Source organism: Electrophorus electricus, chromosome 15 (assembly GCF_041902795.1).
Source record: "Electrophorus electricus isolate QZ-2024a chromosome 15, ASM4190279v1, whole genome shotgun sequence".
Classification (NCBI taxonomy): domain Eukaryota; kingdom Metazoa; phylum Chordata; class Actinopteri; order Gymnotiformes; family Gymnotidae; genus Electrophorus; species Electrophorus electricus.
This window is the reverse complement of record NC_137511.1, coordinates 21,955,394-21,961,791: the sequence shown is the minus strand read 5'-3', so window position 1 is coordinate 21,961,791 and position 6,398 is coordinate 21,955,394. Positions and strand designations below refer to the sequence as shown.

Below are 6,398 nucleotides of genomic sequence, written 5' to 3'. Positions count from 1 at the left end.
CAAGCTCTCCCCACTGGTGGCATGATGTCTCAGCAGAAATTACTTCAAATAAGCAACTGAATTCTCTATTCTGCAAGAGACTACATTGGAGTTCCACACCAACACCTTAATTCCTGGGCCATCACAACTTATGGACAAAGCAGCTATTTCTGCATCATTTCCTAGGACTCCTACAGTTTCCCTGGCACAAAGTTGCAAATGGCATGGCAAGTATATGCGAAAGGAGACCTAGAGGACACCGTATACTCATTCTTCCAGTAAAGGAATTAGAACAGAAACACGTCATCTCCTTACGCTGCAAGCAGGAGTCGAACCTGCGCGGGGATTCCCCATTGGATTTCAAGTCCAACGCCTTAACCTCTCGGCCATTGCAGCTGTTGCATACTTTGGGCACTTGTGGGTTATGTCCTTGGACTTCTTCAAGCTCAATTATTAGTCCCCATGTGTCATTGATTCAGGGTTGCAAATGGCCTGATATGCAAATTCAAAGAAAGGACTCTCCCGAATGGTCTGCTCACTATTTTAGCAAGCTAATGTCAATTCCAGATAAACAGGTGCTCAGAAGCTTGTCAGAGTATTAGACTGATGCACTACCTACTACACTAATGTGGCCTCCAAGGTCTTCCACGTGAAAACGTGGGACGGCTCAAGGTGGCTCACCAATTTTGCATGAACACTGCTTTTGTTTTTAAAAAATCACACCTAGCTGATATAGGTGTCATGTAAAGTTTTCACTGGCATGCTGTTAGTACAGGTGGGCAGAAATGCAAGTCAACAAAGATGAAACTTGCACATTGGAAATAAAGTAGTGCAGGATATCGCTTGACCTAAGTTGAATGTTGACAAGAGAGTGCAGCTCTGGACATTAATTTGCAATAGAATAATCAGACATATTGCAAACAGAGTCAAAGCCAAATTTGATAAAAATGCTGCATATGACATAACTCATAGTGTAGACCAATCTCGTGTTTATCACACAGGGATAGCCAAAATGATTTGAATATTTTGCATTTTTACAAGAATTCGAAAAGAAATACAAATCATAAGCCAGCACACCGACATTGTTAAAAGAGAAGAATGACGACTGGGTCAACATCACCAGAATGTGTTTAAAAACCTTTCTGTTGTAGGCACACTGATCCAAAATACTTCAAAACCTGTGGGATGAGTACATCTCAGTCAGTTTCTTTTATCCCACATGCGCCTGTCCTTGTTAGTATAGTGGATAGTATCTCTGCTTTTCAGGTGGTAATCCTTGGCTTGATTCCCTGACAGGGAGTATTCCTATTCTTAGCGCATTGCAGACAAACCGGTGACTTGGCACCCTTTTTAGGAATGAAAACAGTGAATCCTACACCCACAGTTGCTCTTGATTTTTCTACATAGATGAATCAAGTCACTAGCACATTGTGGATCAATAGTTTGATAAAACACCTGGGAGAGATTTTGGTGCCCAGTGTCGATGTCAAGTTATAAAACAGTAAAAACATAAGGATAAAGCACTGGATATTAAAATTATAAAACCTGCTAATACTGAGTGTACAATAGAAAAAGTAGTTAGAGGGATCAAACTTTATGATATTAAAAAAAAAGTTTATGAACCATGTAATTTTCAGACTCCCCAACTGAGATGGATTATGCAGATCTGTGCCCTTCAGAGCTATTAGACTGAAACGGGTCAAAAGCATTTATGACAGGCCTCACCCCACACGATCAACACAATGCTGAGCTGGGATTTGACCTCACCATTAAGATTTGTATTCTAGTGTTCATCCTCTTCACTGGATGTTAAAAATAACCGCTGGCTATATGCACAGTAAATGGGGGAAGTGTGACTTGTGTGTCACCTAGAGGATTTCTTAATTGTTAATATTTTCTAAAACATTCCACCATTAATTATTGATCTTAAATAATGATATTCTTCCATTCCACTGAAATTTATATATATAAAAATATTTTATAGTTAATTTTGATCACCTGGCAAAAAAGTGTATATACTCAGCAAAAACCATCACAAAGGCAAAGTTCCTTCAAAAATGATTCAGTCATCAAAATAGCTTTTAAACAAAAATCAAACAGTAAAATAAAGACAAATGCAACTTTTTGTAATTAATTAATAATTTGGCTATGCCCCTCCAAGCTCATTTTTGAAGGCTTTGTACTTGTTCGCTTGGGTAACACTAGTTATCTGAAATTGTGCATATAGCACAATTACCATTCAGGATTCAAACTGAAGCAGACACTGGGGCAGGATATCCATTCCCATCCTGGCTTATTTTTCCATCATTTAGGTTCCATTTGAGCTCATGTAATACAAAAGAAAATGTCAAAAAACAAAAATGCCTTTGATTTTTGGAGTGTATAATGTGTCTTTTGATGCTGGAGATTCATTTTCAATCATGCTCTACATTTCCTGATTCACTTGGCTAAATAAATAAATTCAACACTTTTGAGTATATACATGAATTGACTTAAGTAGCTACACACTGTTTTCCACTAGATGTCCTAGACATGTCCACAGTGTCCAAAAACCTCTCTAAATGCTCACAAAGCCATCAGTCACTGTACATCGAGTTAGCATGTTTGTTTTTGCTAAAACATCACAGTAAGTTAGACAAATACATCTTTTTGTAATTAATTAATAACCCATCATCAGGTTTAGTTTAATGACTTTATTGAAGCTTCATATTATAATCCATGCCACATGATCATAATAATGATCTGAGCATAGTCTTCCTCCTCTTCATCACTCTGTCTCAGTGTCTCTTGCTCTGTGTCTGTTGAGAATAAACTGATGTAAGTATCATGCATGGAACCAGAGGAAAGTCCAACGTCCAGCGCAGACATGGTTTGACATCGTGACGTTCAAGATTTTTGCAATGCTCAACTGTCAGAAAAACTTCCTCGCATTTCTAAAAACTGATCATCTCGGAGGCATATCATTCCGATGGATAGGACAATTTGGAACTGATTCCTGATTCCCATCACTTCATTGTTAAAGAAGCTGATTGTGTGTTGGGGAAAACAGATGTTCTTCATAAGTGGCTGTGAATGGACTTGCTTTCACTGTTAACATGTGTTCTTTGTAACATCAAGCCTTCTCAGATTCATTATTAATTTTATTAGTTTTGGGTTTACGGTCTATTACAAAAGTGGTACTTTTTGTATATTTTTCCAGTCCAATGCGCCCTCATCTTCTTTTCAGAGAGAGCCACAATCGCTGCAGAAATCTTTTTCCCTTACATTTTGATTTATGTTTTCCTTTGGTTTGCTGCTTCTGCTCTTTCTGGAAGCCTTTCAGCCTCAACATCTCCATCATTCTGCACAGTCTACGCTCCCTCTCCCGGCGCTTTTGTCTTTTCTTCCATTCCTTTTCCTGTTTAATATGGTGCTTAATTTTCCTTTGCAGCTGTTTTTCCTTTCAGATTTCTTAGTCCTTATCAGGACATTCCATAGATTTTTCCACCACTTCCTTTTATAGGTTCCTTCACATGTCTGCTGAACTTTTTCATCTTCTTCTTCCTCCATAATCACTGTCACTCTTTCATCCTCCTCCATAATGACTGTCAGCCGTGTTCTGCAATACGGGACGTATGTACTAGACACAAACTTTTTGTGCTGCCTCCGGGCAACAGCAATGGGGCGCTTGGGGGTTTCCGTGGCTGCAGGTCGCAGGGGGCAATTAAGAGCAGCCCTGCCTTGGAGGATGGATGGGGGAGTCCTGGTGGGATGCAGCGTTGTAACCACTCCAGGGAAATTAAACCTGATTCTTTCCCACTGTGGAAAAAGTGCATAATATTTAGCATTCTTATTACACACATGCGCAAAAACACTAACACACAGACCAGCAATCTGACACGACCAACACCACATTGCTCGTCGAGTTGTGAAGTTGTGCTGTAGGCATAAGACATCTCCTTATTTCTGTCTAAAATCACCCTCTGTCCATAGTATGACATTGACTGTATGTGACTGCAGTGGAACTGAAGGTTGCATTTTGGTGTTCCTACTTTCTCCAGCTGAGCTTTCAGGGACTTCAGTTCATCTTTGAGCTCCACATTCTCCAAGTTCTTTTTAATTGTTCCTTTTCTTGTCTGATGGACTCCTTCATACTCTTCTTCCATCAGAATTATTGCCTCCAATTCATCCACTCTCATCTTAACGTGGGAAATCCAGTCTCTCTGAAGGAATGAAAACAACAAGACACTGCCTTATGAGTGGACATATCTTAGCCACAGCAAACAATGAGCCCCTCCTATTATAATAACACTTTCTAACATGTATTCAGACATTGATTAAAATTACTTCATTCTGTTTACCATGGCATTAAGCATGGGATGGTTTGAGAATGCCAACTCCAGACAGAAAAACAGAAAACGTATAGTAGAGATTATGCATAAAATGACTACTGTATGAAAATAGCTTATGACACATTTACTCACAACTGCAAAATCAGCTGCCGCATCACTCTCAATCAGTGTGCGGGCTCTGCCTGTCTTGGCAGTCATATACTTCACCTCTGGCAGCAGTGATCTATCATGCAAGCTTTCCTTACTAGATGCAAACTTTGTATGCCAACTCCGCACAACGTCAGAGCTGCGATCGGAGGTTTCCGTGCCCACAGGTAGCAGGAGGCAGGTAGGCTCATTAAGTACAGCCTTGCCAGGCTTTTGGAGGATGGATGAGGGAGTCCCGGTGCGCTGTAGTTGTGGAAACACTGTGGCGAAACTGGACTTGACTCTTTCCCACTATGAAAAAAGTGCATAATATTTAGCATTCTTTTTACATACATGCATAAACACACATACACCAAGATGCACAGAACAGCAATTTTACAGCATCAACAACACATTGTTCTTCGAAATGTATAGGAGCTACAATTACTCAGGAACTGCACAATAGTTTCCACTAGGTGTCATAAAAACCTCTCCTTTTCAGACCGACAACTTACTAAAAGAAATTATTAGCTTCAATAAAGCTTCATTATTAAAGGCTAAATAACATTATCTCCATTGCCATTAGGCTAAAAAGCTATCCTGGGGAAAATACTGCAATAAGCTTAAAAAATATTATGCTTAAAGCACAAACGTTCATTTATACTTACGATTTTAACAGCACTTACGAATTTTTCTAGCAGTGAAAGGATACCACCAATGATTTGCAATGCAAACATAGTAGTCCATGCCAGAAGACACTGAACCATCACTATCAGCATGCAACTCATAACTGCATCAAAACTCCACATAAACTTCAGTTCAAATAAAACCTGTGGAACAAGGGAAACCACAAAGGTCATTTTCAGATAATGGGGCACAGCATTGGAAATCCCTGTGTTGTGCACTGTTCATTTGCTGCTCATTATTATTCCCAGCCTCTGTTCGTAGTCCAAGCCTCATGTTTTCTATTGCCAGTATTAGTTAAGTGTTCTTGTCATTGCTTGTGTTATTGTTTTAGCCTCCTTCCACTTTGTCTTCATCTGTGTTGTTTACTTTTGTTCAGCATGTACTCTCAGCCTCTTTGTATCATGTATTCTATGGCATTGGGCTGGTGTAGTGATTATGATTCTGCATCAGCCCTTAATAAATCTTGCGCTTCTCCACGTGTGCGTTCACCTTCCAACCGTTCATCGTTACACAGATAAAAAGGAATTTAAGGCTTTATTGAACAAAGTAAAGACTGGATTAAACAATACAAACCACTACAGGTGAAAAGGCGGGAACCATAATATCAGGCATAGGTTGAAAGAAGAAAACAAGCCATAAAGTGTAAACAAGGTTCAGACACGCTCGCTGTGCAGAAAGAGACTTCGCAACTGGAACACAGACCAGGAGGTTTTATACACGAGCGTTAATGAAGGTACCAAGTAGCAGGTGTAGTTAGATCTGCACTGGCATGTCCATCCGGAGTGGAGGGGGTGACATGGTGCATGACAGACTTAAGAAATGTGGCCGTAAAACCTTCCGTGAACCTTTCAGTCCGACTTGATTTCTTTTCAGTAAACGCTCGTGCACAAGGACGTGACTTTGAGAGCCAGCTGAATTGAATGGATGCCCGGTCCTCATGCTCGTCCCCAGGGCTGGTGCACCAACTGGGATTAACTGCCAAACTGGCAGAAACTGAGACCATTTTTCATAGAGAGGTTTAAGCCTGTTGCACCAAGACCAGTAGCGATGCATGCGTTCGTTTAAAACTTGGAACGTATGACCATTGCTAAGCAACCTGCACTATTACTAATTGCATACAAATGATATTGTTCATATAAACCATGCTGAGCTCTAAACAAAGCTGCTTAACAACAGTTACGTGACTAATGTGCTCCTGAGTCTCTGAATCAGGCCTCACGCTGCTTTATTCTAGCTGAACATGTAAAGCTGATATGATGTCGCCATCACGCGCAC

The 6,398-nt window shown here is 40.2% G+C and overlaps 1 non-coding gene across 1 annotated transcript; it reads right to left on the bottom strand.

Moving 5' to 3' along the window:
• Positions 1–293: 293 nt before the first annotated feature.
• On the bottom strand, positions 294–375 carry trnas-uga (transfer RNA serine (anticodon UGA)). The gene has a single exon. It is a non-coding gene; the product is annotated as a tRNA-Ser (tRNA).
• Between the last annotated feature and the right edge of the window lie 6,023 nt (positions 376–6,398).